The sequence below is a fragment of the Rhinolophus ferrumequinum genome, chromosome 5 (genome assembly GCF_004115265.2).
Source record: "Rhinolophus ferrumequinum isolate MPI-CBG mRhiFer1 chromosome 5, mRhiFer1_v1.p, whole genome shotgun sequence".
Classification (NCBI taxonomy): Eukaryota; Metazoa; Chordata; class Mammalia; order Chiroptera; family Rhinolophidae; genus Rhinolophus; species Rhinolophus ferrumequinum.
The window spans coordinates 85,180,281-85,196,315 of NC_046288.1; the positions used below are offsets into that span (position 1 = coordinate 85,180,281).

The 16,035-nt window shown below is 48.5% G+C and overlaps 1 protein-coding gene across 3 annotated transcripts in view; it reads right to left on the minus strand.

Annotated features, from left to right (window-relative positions):
• AFAP1 (actin filament associated protein 1) overlaps positions 1-16,035 on the minus strand; it is a 125,986-nt gene that overhangs the window by 88,507 nt on the left and 21,444 nt on the right. The gene's annotated exons all lie outside the window — the stretch shown is intronic.

The following is a 16,035-nucleotide window of genomic DNA, read 5'->3' on the forward strand; positions in this document are numbered from 1 at the left end:
TCACCTCTTCTCTTCCACCTCCTCACCCACACCTGCAACCTATATTTTACTCTCAAACATTTCAGGAAAAAATATTATACACACACACACACACACACACACACACACACACACACACACGGGAGAGAGAGAGAAAGTGCAAATCTCGTAAAATGTCTAGGGAATCTGGGTGAAGGACATACAGGAATTCTTTGTACTATTTCTGCAACTTTCCCGTAAGTCTGAATTATTTCAAATGAAACAGCTGGAAAAACAAAACCCCAAAATCCCCCTCCCCCATGTAAGCCTGTCCTGTCTTCCCCATGTACAATTTGGGGACCCCTCCCTTAAGCCCTCAATTTTTTCACGAAACACTAAACATCCTTTGCCTTCCTTTGTTTCAGTGTGCTTGGCAATGGGAGTAACAGAACACAAACAAAAAAATGAGATGCATAACCCTCAGCCTCTCCTTAAAGAGTTCTGTTATCAGAAAGGAAGATACATAAGCAGAGAATTTCAAAATAACGTGATGGGCACTTTGACAGGGACGTTAGAACAAGAGATGGCAAAAGGGGGTCTTATTGATAGTGGCTGCCCAAGAGGCTGGGGTCTTTAAAAGGTGTGTGTGTGTGTGTGTGTGTGTGTGTGTACATGCGTGTGTGTGCATGCACACGCACTCAAGAATTCATCAGCTCTGGGCGGACGGGTGGCTCAGTTGGTTAGAGCGCGAGCTCTGGGCAACAGGGCTGCTGGTTCGATTCCCACATGGGCCAGCGAGCTGCGCCCTTCGCAACTAGAATGAAGTCAATGAGCTGCCGCTGAGCTTCCAGATGGCTCAGTTGGTTGGAGCGCGGGTTCGATTCCTTGATCCCGCAAGGGATGGTGGGCTGTGCCCCCTGCAACTAACAAGCACAACTGGACCTGGAGCTGAGCTGCACCCTCCACAACTAAGACTGAAAGGACAACAACTTGACTTGGAAAAGTCCTGGAAGTACACACTGTTCCCCAATAAAGTCCTATTCCCTTTCCCCAATAAAACCTTTAAATAATAATAATAATAATAATTCATCAGGTCTGACTGAGGGGTCTAACAGTGATTTATAAACAATATGGCCAAAAGCACCTGGCTGTTTTGGTTCTTCATGGTTTAAACTGATTCAAACTCACACTTCCCGTAAGTCTGAGCCCCAGCAAACACCTCCACCAGCTGGGCCAAGAGACCATCTCATTTACATATTCAGATAGGAATAAAGCTATTGCTATCAAATTAACACGGAATAAATCCTGACTTACAAGAACCTGCAAGAATGACATTCTGGACAATTACCATTCTCATTGATCCCTCCAAAACTCTGGAATGCTACAAGGAGGAACTGTGAAAGACCAGAGCCACAAATTCAGGAAGCTTCCCTCCCTGCCTGTTGAAGAACAAAAGCAGTCCCACTGCTGGGTGACCGCCTCTGTCCAAGTGCACGTGGATCTCGGTGCGACAATGGCCATTCTTTCTCCCAACCTGAAACTGTATGCAAAAATAAAGGAGACCCAGACGCAGCCAGAAATGCACGGGTGCTAGGAAACCAACACAAATGGGATAGGGGGTGGGGGTGGGGGGGTAGAGAACAGAATCAGGTCACAAAGCAGGTCCCTTTTCAGGAACCAATGGCTTCAGCTCTGCCTGTGAAGCGGGCAGCGGTTGGGGACTGTCACTGTCCCCCACCCCCACTTACTCTAAGTAGGTTCTAACCCAACTAGCCTTTAAAAACAAATAAATGTAAATATTCCACATCGAATGTGCTTCTGAAAGGCTATCTTGCAACCAACAAGAAACTGTAAACACAAGTTCAAAAACTGAACAACTCAGAACCTCAGAAATGCATAAACATGGCCTCAGTTCAACCCTGCAGCACTGTTACAATTCGCCGCAACGAATGACGGACGAACAGCTTTATATGTTAGGTTGGTGCAAAAGTAATTGCGGTTTTTCAATTATTTTTAACCTCTTAAACCACAATTACTTTTGCACCAACCTAACAGGAATCAGAAGATGGCCTGCAGTTGAGAGCAACAGGTCAAGAAACGGCTTGGTTCAAATGCTACCGTGAAACACATCAGGTCTAGGGCCAATTCGCTTCTCATCCCTGTCTGCACTCATCAGAAAACCGACTTTGGACGAGGTCCTCTGCTCCTTTCCAACGCCACCCTCCTAGGCGGCTGGCCCAGGTCTTGGTCCTCCCACGTAGCACGGAAAGCGCTTTCTGTGCAGCAAGAGGGAGCTTCTGCGGTCTGAAGCCTACTATGAAGAAGAACGTAATCATGAGACTCCAGGCATGATTACCAGGCAAATTCCTAAGGAACACGTGAGACGGAGCCCCATGTCCACGTGCGCCTAGGAGACAAGGAGACACTCTCGGCAGAGCTGGCGTCCCCGCTAGGCCTTACCTTTCCAACTCTCTGATCACTCCACAGCCAGGCCCTGACTTCCTTCTGACACCAAATTTGGGGTAACACACACTTTTCCACGGCTTCCCCCGATTCAATGCCCAGACCATCCTGACGATGACAACCACCGTTTTCGTCTCTCCTCCGAAGGCTGGCGACACCGGTCTCCGTGGATGGGGCAGCACCACCCTTCCCTCTGCAGGCCTATCCGGCCTCAAGAACAAGTGCGCTCGCCAGTCCCTTTGGTGAGAGACCAGGTGCACGGCCAGGTAAGGACCTGTGCAGAGCAGAGAGAAGCGGCAATGCGCCCCCCTGCAAGTACCTTTGCTTGGATCTTACCGCAGGCTGAGCAGCGGCTGCGCTAGTTCTACTGCGGTTTTTCCAAACACCGGTGTATTATAAAATCCCAACTCGGACAAAGTAAAAGGAGATCTCTTTAATGATTATCTGGGAATGGCACTGGAAAAACACTGTCACCTCTCTGGTGTTCAATGTCATTCCTAGATAATCATTTAGAAAATGCAATTCATTTCCAAGCCTCGCATCCTTGTATGAACAAAATCCCAGGACACACCTGACTTACATCAGTAATATGCACAATTACCTACTAAAGAAGATTGTGATTATTTAACTAAAAAAAAATCACCACCCAGATAGAAATGCAATACAGAAGACAACCTACGCTACAGCTCTGCTTCAGAATTCCGAGTGGTGCAAAGCGACTTGCACGATCTCAAACAATCAGCAGTCTGTCTTTGCTGACTGCAGTAGGAGCAACCCTTCTGGACCCAAGGTGACAAAGAGCGCAGCTGGGCAGGGGACAGATACTCGTCTCTCTGTGGGACTAGCCAGTGTCAAATCCCAGGAACCACGGAAGGGCAAAGCTATCAATGACACACATGGAAATGCTCACTACTCCACCTCGCCACCTGCTTCGTCTGGCATTCAAGTGTAAAATGAATAGGACGGCGCTTAGAGGGGAGCACGGTGCTGCATCTGCTGTTCTAAAATCATGGGTACTGGCTACACAGTGGCCCCGTCAGCTCCGAGCTGTACCTCAGACAGGAGTCAAAAGCACAGACTGTCCAGACTGAGAATAAGAGAGAAATAGTAATTCTCCGGTTTAATTTTTTTTTCTAAAGTTGCTGTTCCCCCAACTCCTTCTATTGTCGTTTCATAGAACTTGTGAGAAAATGACAGGCGCGGTGAAATGTAAAGGCATCGGGAAAAACCACCACTTTCCCTGAGACAAGACTTGTGAATGTTACTTGAAGCTGCTGGGTCTTTTCCCTGCACCTGACCCCGGGGCTCGGGGCCCATTTTCTCCCTTGTGTTTACACTCACACATGCGGGGTGAAGGAAGGCAGCTCAGCAGTAAGGAGGGCAGCGTGGGGAGCAGCTCAGAGGCTCCGGAGAAGGGACGCAGACCCTGCTGCCCTCTGTCCAGGTGACCTGGGGCAATCACTGTCTTGCGCCTCCGGGTTAATTTCCTGTCTGCACCAGGGATGTAACAGCCTGATTCTAAGCAATGGCAGCCTTGATGGCAGCTCGTCCCGTCAACGCACGTGGCAAGGTCACACACCGAGCTGGGGAGCTCTGACCCTAGCTAATTTCCTGCACGAGCTACCTGTGTTTCCACTCCGTCACTGCGCCTTTTGCCAGGCTGGGTATTTGGGATGACAAGCCGTCCAGTGGCAACCTGTGTAACCTCAACTGCTTCCAATTCTCCACTCCCTGCACTCGGGTGCAGAAAGGAAGAGAGAACACGACAGATCAACTGTACCAAGAGCCTTTGTGAACCGACACTCTCCTGCCCTCCCTTCTCCTCCCCTCCCTTCTCCTCCCCTCCCTTCTCCTCCCCTCCCTTCTCCTCCCCTCATAATGGAAAAATAAGGAGGGAGAGGGAGATATGAAAACTAGGGCAGTGTTTTAAGATGGTCTCAGATTTCAGATGTCTGATAGTCAAACTCATGCATTTTGAGAAAAGCCTATAAACCATATGGACTACAGTTGAATGCCTTTTTTTAAGAGAAACTTCTGAATACGGGCAAACGTGTGGATTTGGCTGCTTCGTGCCTGCGCACGTGCAAAGTACACTAACAGATTGGCCGGTGTTTTGCTGAATTTGCCAGCTTGCCATAAACAGGCTTCCATGCTTTTTTGAATTGTTTATAAATAGCACAAACACCCAAATATGCAAATCAAGGCAAGCTGTCCCATCAACTGCTGCTGCTGTGATGACAGCAAATGACAACAGGCCAAGTCAACAAGAGCAGATGGGGGCTGTCACACGGATTCGGTACCCTGGGGTTCCCAGCAGCCTTAGGAGCAGAGAAGGAACCAGCTCTCTGCACAAGACAGGCCAGGCTTGGCCCTCGGGACAAAAGCTGCTCCCCAATGCTTTCCTCTGTCACAGTCAAGCGATTTTCATGTCACACGTCCTGCAACCCTCCCAAGAGTCCTGCAATGTAAACGTACTGCTGCCCCTGGAACAGCAGAGGGGAAGGGGGACATGGCTGCCCGGGCCACAGGGCTGAGGGGAGCCCCAGGCCCAGCCCGTCTCTTTAGGCCCCAACTTACTCTTTTCCCATCACACTCGTTATATGGGATCAAATTCAAGTTCTTTCCAATACAAGCCCGGTGATATTTATACCACATAAACCATAATTCGTTTTCCTCTAAAATGTTGAAATAATAACATTTATTACGCACTTACGAGGTGCCAGGCTCGGAGTTTTATCTCACTTAGCTCTCATTACAGCCCTCTAAAACCAGTACCATATCATACCCCACAGTTTACAGATAAGGAGACTGAGCGTGGGAAGGTTAGTTATTTGTTCATGGTCACGGGTTATTTAGTATTTTTTTTCAAATTCTCAAAAGCAAATCTTACTTTAATTACAAATGTTATTACAACTGAAAATTAACTCACAAAACAGAACAGCAATAAGAACTCAGAATTATACAAAACAGTGAGATTCTCCCTTTACTATAATCTCCAGTCCACTACCCTCATCTGAGACAACCAGTGTCAACGGTATGTTCTACGTCTGTCCCTGTAAGATTCTTCTAGACGTTTAGACAGAACGCACGCGCGCACATGAATCTTTTCCGTGAAAGACTCGAGGGGGCTCTAGCTGCTACGCCCCGTAATCCATGACACGCCTCCCAAACCACCTCAAATAAAGTCCAAGTAAAGAGTCGCTGACACACCAACAGCTTCACCGCGCGCCTCCTGGCCCAGCCGTCCCCTCCCGTACGGCTGCACGCATGCAGCATGTTTCCTGCCAGTAACGGAGCGACCTGTGGTCGACACAACTGTGCCCCGGGTCCCTGTGCAGGGATGTGGCCCCACTGCCAGCTCCCTTGGCCGCAGAGGGGTGAGGCCCTTCCCATGGCGGCCTGTCCCCCGGGCGGGGGCAAAAGGCAGGGCCACGTTAGCCCAACAGGGGACACTGACAGGCAGTCCGTGTCCCGAACACCACACAGGACCTGCGCAGGTCACCTCTGCCCGGCACCACCTCCGTCGTCCCTTTGTGTCCCCATGACGGTCTCCTGAGCTGTTTCCGCAGTTACGTATATCAGTTCACGGTTTTCACACCTTGAGGCCGTTCACATTTCATGGGAAACACAGGGACGCGTCCTGGTGGAGACACTCACACTGTTACGGCCATAAATACACACAGGGCCCCCTCCTCACGCCCACTCTGCTCCACAGACGGCCCTGGCCCCCACCATCTTTCCCAGGGTCTCGTGGACTTCCCCACGGCAACTACTAACTCCAGTGCGTACACTGGTGGCGTGTTTTTAAGGACGCGCCTAACCAATGGGCAAAAGGTGGCGTGGTTTTCATCATCGCCAAAGCCCAGCCCGTGAGCACCTGCCATGGACGGACGGGTGTGCGGACCTAGAGCGGACACAGCACAATGAGGACCCAGAGCCTGTCCCTCTGCAATCACTGTCACAGCCCAGAGCCACCGTCACAAAGGATCTGGGCAGAAGGCGGAAAAGTCCCATTACCCTCAGTCCAAACAATATAGACAAGTCAGAAAAGGAAAAAAAAGGCAATGAATACATGACAGATCATCAACCTCACTAATACTCCAAAGTGCAAATGACAACGACAGCACCTAGTATTGATCACACTGACAAATGACTGCTGCACGTGACCACACGCAGCCCAGGTCAGGACTCAGTGAGATGCTGCTCTCACGCTTCCTCTGACTGTACAAAGGGAAACCACCTTTCTGAACAACTGAACGTGCCTGTGGAGGTCACATACATAACCCACCCTTTCCTGACCTCACTCTAAGAACAACGGACCCTAAGAGAGTGATCGGAGAGGCACCCACACTGCACCCCACCAGCAAGGCTTTTCATGACCTGTATTAGCAGTATGACTGTAAGACACACACCCAGCACTCATAACATTTAAGATACAATCTGAGATCATTAAAAATCATGTTGTGAAAGAACATTTGATGTGACAGAATGCTCATTGATGTTTATGGAATGAGATCTCAAAAAGACATCACGTAATACCCATTTTATGAAACACATATACATATTTATTTATGCGGAGAAAAAGAGAAGGACTAGGCCCTTGTCGGGGGTCCCCGAGACCACCCTCAGGGTCGATGACTCCCTGGAGAGACTCTCACAGGACTCGGCACACAGCGACCCTCAGAGCTACGACAGCACAGCGAGAGGACACACAGCAGTCAGCACAGGGAAACGCACATGCGGCAAAGTCCAGTGGAAACCAGGCGCCAGCTTCCGGCTCCTGTCCCAGTGGAGTCACCCAGGACATGCTTCATTCCTCCAGCAAGAAGTGTGAGCGCACGTGTGAAATGCTGTCCACCACGGAAGCTCACTGGAGACTCAGTGCCCAGGGTTTTATGGGGGGCTGGCCACATGGTCACCCTCTGTCCAGCATGTACCAAACTCCAGACCCCCAGGAGGAAAGCAGGTATTTAGCAATAAACCATGTTGTTTGCACAGACATCTCAGGCCCATGAGACAGCTTATCCAATCGGGTGGTGCGAACCCTCCGCCAGCCAAGCTCGCAGACACCAGCCCAGGGCCAGCCTCGGGCAGGCCTCTGAGGTCACGGAAGTCAGGCCTGCGGTGTCCAGGCTTTTCTGCACAACACCGGAAGGTTAACAGAGGTGGTATCTGCTAATAAGACTTATTTTCTTCTTTATCCTCTTTTATTTCCAAATGTTCTGCATTGCACATGTATTTCCTTTATAATCAGGGAGAAATGTTACACTCTTTTAAAAGTTCTGTTTAGCGTGTTCTGCCTACATGATATCAATTTGCAGGTAACATATAGGGAAAATATAAACTTCTCTGATATTCCGAGTTAACATAAGCAGACAGACACCAGAGAAGGGGCATGAGTGACAGGGAGAGGACAGAGTAGGGGTTCTGGGGGGAGGTGAAAGGGCCGGAGGGGCGGAAGAGCAGAGACAAAACTCAATCAAGGAGGCCGGCCCGGTGGCTCAGGCTGTTGGAGCTCCGTGCTCCTAATGCCTAAGGCTGCCGGTTCGATTCCCACATGGGCCAGTGGGCTCTCAACCACAAGGTTGCCAGTTCAATTCCTCGAGTCCCGCAAAGGGATGGTGGGTTCCGCCCCCTGCAACTAAGATTGAACACGGCACCTTGAGCTGAGCTGCCGCTGAGCTCCCGGATGGCTCAGTTGGTTGGAGCGCGTCCTCTCAAGCACAAGGTTGCCGGTTCGACTCCCGCAAGGGATGGTGGGCTGTGCCCCCTGCAACTAGAAAACGGCAACTGGACCTGGAGTTGAGCTGCGCCCTCCACAACTAAGACTGAAAGGACAACAACTTGACTTGGAAAAAAGTCCTGGAAGTACACACTGTTCCCCAATAAAGTCGTGTTCCCTTTCCCCAGTAAAATCTTAAAAAAAAAAAAACTCAATCGATGTCATTAAGGTTCTAATTCTACCCCCCAATGAAACAGCTATTACAACACATGGTCAGATTTACCTCCGAGATGGTTAGAAATAGGAACATTTTAATACCAAGATTTCTATTCTGAGGACCCACAGTCACTCGGTAATTCTAGGTGTCAAACAATTTTTTTATTCCACTGAATCTGCAGATCATAAGACCTTCTTACTTGTGCTGCCTTCTGATGACCCACACCAAAGTATAGAATTTTAGAAAACTCTGAAAGTTGAAATAAAAAAGACAAAAAAACAGTATGGACTTGGGATACGGAACCCAGAGTTCAATCCATGAACCTACCACATATCATTCATTTGATTCAATGTCCTTCTGTATAAAAAGAAGGAAAACACTACTTACCTCCCAGTCGTAAGGGTCAAATGAGACAACAGCTGTGCCAGAATTGTGTGGAGTAACAAGATATTACAGTTAGAGACTGGCACATCCTCATTCAGCGAATGCCTGCTGTGCTGGGCAGTATGTCAGGTACCGGGAATCCGGTGCCACCGAGCTCAGGGGCTGCTGCTCACTAGACAGCAGTAAACGAGGTGTGGGGGGACCGGAAGACAGCCCTACAGCAGTGGCGACGAGAATGACTGGGACAGACGCTCGGATTGCAATCCAGAACCACTCAAGAGCTCTGCGACCTTGGCCACGTTTCTTAACTTCTCTGTGCCTCAGTTTCCTTATCTGTCAGACAAGGGTCATAAGAGTAGGGTTATAATCTCATGGGTTTGTAATGAGAATTGAATGAGTTAATATCTGTAACACTCTCAGAACCATGTCTGGCCATAGAAAATGTTAACCGTGGAGCTAATTTTTGTAAAATAAGTATATGAATTCAAGGTGCCATTGATGGAGGAATGTTTTTCCTGTGAGTCCCCAAATGGCGTAGATGATGTTGGATCTGCCGGCAGTTTCGGGGTGTGGGCCGGGATCATGTCTCGTGAGACCGAAGAATGGAAACACGGACCCAGGAGAGGCTAAGAGTTTTAAAAAGAGGATAGTTTATAGAAAGCAAAGAGTCAGAGCTCCTGAACGGGAGGGGGTCCCGAATGGGGGTGCCCTGTGACTGAGGTAAAAGCTCTTACTTTTACACCTTCCCCTGACTGTCTGGCGAAGGGGAACTGTTTGAAGAAGGGAACTGGCTCCTTCTAATGAAATTCGTCTGCCAGGTTTGTTCCGCTTGCCCATTCTGGAGGAATTAGCAAAGTAACCCACTCTTATCTATTAGATCTGCTCCGTTTGTCAGGCCAAAATGAATTTTATGATTAACCTCAAGGCCTTGTTACATTTTGTCCTGGAGCGAAGGAGTGATTTCAAAACCTGGAGTTTTAGGATATGGCTGTCTTTGTGTATTCCACCAGGGACCTCCCTGTCTACCTAGGGACATGCTACCTAACCTGTATCACCAAGGGCAGATGTAAAGGAGACTCTAATTTATGCACAGTGAGATATGCAAAATTCTGCATGAACCAAATGGTCTTATCTCTTGCTAAGCAAATCTAGTACATTTTTTCGGTGGTATTCACAAGTAATTAAGGCTTTGAATCCTACACTCTGGAAGTATTAAAATACTGCCAAATGTCCAGTAAATAACTATGCTAAAATGTCTCAAAGGTAAATACATATGTTTCAGAAATACATACAGGCTTGAAATTTTCCCAGATTTAAAAGTACAGAAGCACTTTTGCACATAGCATCTCACTGACTCTTGCAAAAACCCTTCGAGAAAAGCTTAACAGAAAAGGAAGGTCATGCAGTGACCCTGTGTGACTCAGGCAGAGTCAGAGAGGCAGTGATGAGGGAGAACACAGCCTCCAGCGGGGTGCTCTGGGGGTGCTCTGGTATCTACAAAACACATTCCGCTCCCTCCCTCCCACACTCTCTAGGCTCCTAAAAGCTGAAAGAAATGACGGCTCAGGACCTGAAGTGGCCGTAGACAACGGCCACCAGGCAGACAACGGCCACCAGGCGGACATGTGTCCTGACTCAGCTTCCAGAGGGCTTCTCTCCCCTCGGGCTGCGAAGACAGAACCACACTCGCCTGCTGGGCCAAAGCAGAGTGTTTGGCCCTTGGAGGGTCATCTTGTGAGTGAAACGATGAGGAGATCATCCTATAAAATTATCGTCACACTCCTCAAAAGGGAAGTGTGACTTTTACAGAAAACTCTATTCCATTTGGGAGAAAGCCACAGAAAGCCACAAAAAACAACAGGGTCCTACAACAACAAATTTAATTCGTCTGTCACAAAGCAAAACCCCAAAGCCCTCTGGGCACACAGCTGCTTTTCTGAGCTGCAATTAACCCCCAACTGAGAAACAGATCAACTTGTCTAAAAAAGGTTTCTTTTGCAACTGTCTTAAGTGAAAATTCCTTTACCTCACCTGTCAGTTTCCAGATTTAATACCTCTCTGCTGACCTGACTTGCATTCAGGTAACAAGCATGGATTTCGCGTTTGCTGTGGCGCAGACGCCACAGCACTGTGGCGCTGTGGTAACGTGGCACTGTGGTAACGCCACGAAGGCCTGTGGCACAGCCGTCCCCTGAAAGCGCTTGTGCGGAGGGAGGGAAGATTGCACAATCACAGTGTTAAAACAGTCCACTAACTGCTAGGACCCGTTTCAGCGTTGGCCCTAACTAGCTTGAGTTAAAAAGAAGAGAACCGCGGAGCACACACAGCACAGCCGGTTTCTATGAGAACGATGCAACGCTTACAGCATGTGCACAGTCCACGCCGAGAGTGGACGCAGACGAGGCGCGGTGCCTGCAGGGGCTCCCTCCCACGTGTGTGCAGGTGGAGCGGCCCCCACACACAGGGCCACCGGAAGCCTCCAGGAGGGCCCGGGCATCCGGGAGGTAGGAGACAGAGGACAGAAGTCTAAGGGCTCCGAAATGAACAGAAACCTCCCAGGAACTCCCCAGATGGGTAAGGGATGTGGAGAACACTAACAGTAACGCGTCATTACGAGAGTCCAGGGCGCTGGTGTGACAGCAGGGAAAGCACAGGGCCACCAGAAGCCCAACGGTCTGGCCCCGGCGCTGCCAACTCGGCCCGTGACCTTGGCCAAGGCTCGTAACTTCTGGGAGCCACGGTAAAATCACTGACAACCAGAAGAGACGAAAACTGACCTGCCCTTTTCACAGAACAGCTGAGAGGATAAAATGAGAGAACAAATTTAAACATTCTCTGCGAAGTACAAAGCGCAATACAAATGTAAGACATCATCGTTGCCACTAACAACAACCATGTAAAACCGAGTTGAGACCAGAGCGTTTTCCTCCCGCCTTCTCCCGAAAAACAAAGCCATCTACAGCCCAGCTGGCTAGCTGGTCAATCCCAGTGTCGTGGCTCACATTGCGTCACTCCCTCCAAGTGGTCACTGCATCCTGAGAGAGAACCACACTCCACACTCCCACGTGAGACCACATTTTATCTTCTCAGAGGGCCTGAAGTCCTCCAAACTTACAGCACAGCTAAGCAATGAAGAGACTGCACCACGGGACCCAAACGCTGCTGTCCACGCGTTCCCACAGCACAGGGCAGGGAGCTTTCAAAGGTCATATGATCGTATTAAACTCCTCGTGCTTAAACCAAGGAAATCATGCAAAGGTGGACTCCCCGAGAAAGGTACTCAGCGAGGAGAGTGAGCGAATTCTGCTCAATGCATGCAAATACCTCCTGTAGCACTTACGCTCGGCCTCTTTGCAACTGACTCCGCGAACGCTGACCGTAACGATGTTTTGACTAACACCGAGAAAAATAATAACCCTCCTCACCGCTGGGGTGGGGCCCCCGGCGACCACCAGTACTTGTCCCCGCTCGCTAAGATGGCCTCTCCCCAACATTAGGCTGCGAACCCTCGTGAATGTAGGTAAACAATTCCCACCTGCCACGCAATGATGAGTCTCCAAGTCAGAACTCAAAGAGGCCGTCAACATGAGACAGCCCAAGCCTCCTTTTCCCGGGGAGGAAGCTACCGCCCAGATAAGGGCCTAAATAGCCTGGTTTAGTGACGGAGCCAAAACCAAAACCTACTCACCAAACCTCTGGGCCAATAGTTTTTTCTAATGAAAGAAAGGAAAATGGGGCCCGGAAAAAAGCCATTCAATCCATGCTAAACCCATTAAAGAGTTTATGTAGCATCCACCAGGGGTGCCCCAAAAATGTACACATTGTAAGAGACGTTATCATGTCCTACTTGAATTGAGTTACGGTAGCAATGCGTAGTATGACGTTTGCTCCAAAGACGGCGTCAATCAAATGACTACTAGCATCGTTCACTGTATTACAATCTTAGTAGTTTTTTCCTTTCTTAAAATGTGTATACATTTTTTTGGCACCCTCTGTATTTAAAAGTAGGCTCTTCCTATAAAATATACATGCATGACTACCTAAAGAGTAATTTCCACTGTGTTTTGACTTGTCGCCAGTGTTCATAAAACCCAAAGCCTGCTCCATCTCCGCGCACACACTGTTCCCCTTAACCGTAATACTTACCGTATTTATGTTACGGTGTGTCCATGTGTCTGTACCCCACTAGACTGCATGTTCAGGAAGGTAGGGATCATGGGATGTCACCTTCCCAGCCCCAAAGCCTAGCCTAAAAGACACTCAATAAACGATCATGGAACTAAGTTAGCTACCAAAACACTTTAAACTTGCATTAACAAATTGACGTACTAAGCTTGGTCGATGCAGTTTAAATCTTAACTTGTGATCTGCTAGATTATCATTTGCTAAATATTTAGTGAACACCTATTATGTGCTAAATGTCACTAAGTGCAGAGGACCTAGCAGTGAGAAGAACAATGGTCTTGTTCAAACAGAGCTTAGAGTCTAACGGGGAAGAGATTATACTACTATATACCGGGGATGCCAAAAAAATGTACACACGTGACTTGTGTTCATCTTTCATTATTAGTATACGAGTATATTGAGTATTACAATTTTAATACAGCTTTTTCCTTTCTTAAAATGTGTCTCCTTTTTTTGGCCCTTTCTGTATATATGATTGCCGAGAGCTAAGAAGAAAAAGCACAAGTTGCCAGGGGAAGCACACACCCTGGTCTTGACGATACATAAATAACACCACCTCAGAGCTTCCTGCAGCGTAAGATCGCGTCCCCCCAGGGCTGCTAGAGAAGCTGCCATGACTCCCTTGGCGTCAGAAGTCACGTAGAGGAGTGCTCAGGAAAAGAAATCAAAGAAATAAAGTCCCAGGACTGTTCACTCATACAGATTAAAATCAGCTTTCTAGGGCAATGTTCCAGTTATGAGATCCCTTGGATACACGCGTGTGAAATTCGAGGTACTCAAGAGGCTAATGTTTGAGTGGCGAGTTAACTCTACCAGTTAAAACTAAAGAAATGCTAGGTCCAAGGGCTATAGGTGAAGTATCTTTGACAAATTTGTTAGCTCTGAATATTCACATTAAAAATCATGAACATGATGCAAGATTGGCCACTTTCCTGAGCACGTACTGTGTGTCAGGCACAGGCAGAGGCCAGGCCCTTTTATGCACACGTTTGCACTTGAACCTCACAACAGTCGCTGTCATGCCATTTTATACATGAAGAAAGTCAGGTTTGACAAATTTTAAAAACTGTCAAGTTTTCAAATTACACAGCTAGTTAACAAAAACCAGGCAAGCCGACTCCACAGCCCCTGCTGGAAGAGGTGTGTTTATAAACTGTCCGACAAGTCCGTGTACAAACAAGGGTGTAAGGACTACAGAGCACCTCAGACCCTGGAGAAGACTTAGTGTAGTTCTGCATCCTTACCTGTCACGTGATTATTCCATGAAACAAACGTAGAAGGGCTCGACATCAGAATAAACTTAAGTAACTGACAAATACATTCATGGCAGATACTAGCAGGATGTGGAAATTGTACGTCATTTCCACATCTACTTGTACAACATTCTTTAATCACCTCAAAACCATTCTGAGCTGGCGAAAGCAGAAGGTACCCGGGACTCCGACTCACCATGGACAGACGTTCCCAACCTTCACTGTCCGTCAGAATCACCTGGGAGCTTTTCAAACCTGTGAATGCCCAGGCTCCAGGCCTGGAGAATTTATGTCAGCTGGTGTGGAGTGGGCACACAGGCGTTTGTGAAAGTCCCACATACATCTAGGGTTGCAAAGCGCTGTTCCAGACGCTCACGCACCGCGGCTCAGTTCATCAAACACTCATGGGGAGTCTAAGCGCTAGGAATCCAGGCTGAGTAAGACAAGTCAGTCTCTGCCCCCTAAAAAGTGTTTAAAGTTCTCTCTGCTTTTAGGATAAAGAAATCAATGTCAGAGATTGATTCCAGTCCCGTCCAAACTACTCTGGTATTAGTTTACGTCCAAAACAACTTCCTTTACCTACCCTGTCGGGAGCCAGGGATTAACTCGGGCCGTGGCGTGCCGCATGAAGAAAAGGTCAGGTCTGGGGCTTCTGTGCACTTACAGAGCACGCTCTCCCCAAACACAGGGCTACCTTTTAGATTCACTCTTTTATCAAGGATGGAAAGAGAAAAGCAGCTCGGTACAGGAAACAGCTCTGCGGGGAGTCTCGTCCTGGCCCCACTGACAATTAGCAAGGTCACCTGAAGTCCCTTCCTTCCCCTCCCTGGTGGACGAAAAAACATCCAGCCTAAGACAAAGCTTCTAAGAGTTTATTTGAGCCAAAATGACAATTGTCAGGAAGCAAAATCTCAATGGATTGAGAAAATGCTCCGCAAAATGACAATTGCAGCTTATTTTATACGTAGAATCAAAGGAGGAGGGTTACTTGAAATCCACTGATTGATTGTAGATTAAGGGGGTGGGAGAAAGCAAAGCAGGGAAATCTCTGGGACTGGGTAAAAGTAAATCGGAGAGCCGGGAACTGCTTCTACATAGGTGGGTGCAGGACAGTTAACAGTTCACTTGTTACAGCGCAGGGAGATGGGAATGAGGAGACAAGAATAGCAACGTGGGATTCTGTGGTTTCCTGCTCTGGTCAGGAAGAGGGGAGCACTGACATTGCAAGGGCCCGTTATCCTCGATGCACAAAGACCACAGACAGGCTCACTTAAAGTAAAGATCGACCTTTGTCAAGGAAGCTACAGGCCAAGGATGTGACTTCCTGCCTTGGCCCACCTCAGTTAGGAGTTTTTATATTCACGCCATCCTCTGCGGTTATTTTCAGTCTCCTGAGCTTGTCAGGTTTAACCTGTGGCCCCTTTTTTCCTCCACAAATGAGACAGGTGTTACTTCAATCTCCAGATTCTAATAGGGATAAAAAGAAAGTTCTGCCATCAAGCACTAAAGTAATTAAAGTACCTGTTCCTTTCCTTAAGAATCAAAAGCGGCCGAACCAGTGGCTCAGGGGTTGGAGCTCCGTGCTCCTAACTGCGAAGGCTGCCGGTTTGATTCCCACATGGACCAGTGGGCTCTCAGCCACAAGGTTGCCGGTTTGACTCCCACTAGGGATGGTGGGCTGCGCCCCCTGTAACTAAGATTGAACACGGCACCTTGAGCTGAGCTGCCGCTGAGCTCCTGGATGGCTCAGTTGGTTGGAGTGCATCCTCTCAACCACAAGGTTGCCGGTTCGACTCCTGCAAGGGATGGTGGGCTGCGCCCCTTGCTACTAGCAACGGCAACTGAACCTGGAG